Raw genomic sequence first — 379 nt, 5'->3', positions numbered from 1 at the left:
CAGGGCCCGGGAAGGGACCTGCGGGACCCACACTGCCTTCCCACCCTGCCAGAGACGCCGTGAGGACAGGAAAAACGGGTGAACCCGAAATCTGGGGGGGGGGACCCGAGGCAGATGGCGAGCCCCACTTGGCACAATCCGGCAGAAGTTGGAACTTGTTTAAAATGGGTCAGGGAGCTGCTCTGCCGAAGCGGGTTTCATTTCCCAGCAAGCAACCACCGGCATGGGGCGGGGACCCATTTCAAACCCACCACCAGCCGGGGACCACTGGAGGGGACTCGGGGTGGCGGCACTGTCACGGCACACTGAGCCCCGGCACCCCATCTGCCACCTGGAGACACCGCCACCGTCACCCGCCGCTATGGCGGCAACCCCCGCT

Source organism: Pygoscelis adeliae, unplaced genomic scaffold (assembly GCF_000699105.1).
Source record: "Pygoscelis adeliae isolate BGI_AS28 unplaced genomic scaffold, ASM69910v1 Scaffold197, whole genome shotgun sequence".
In the NCBI taxonomy this organism is placed as follows: Eukaryota; Metazoa; Chordata; class Aves; order Sphenisciformes; family Spheniscidae; genus Pygoscelis; species Pygoscelis adeliae.
Note: the sequence above shows the minus strand (reverse complement) of the source record.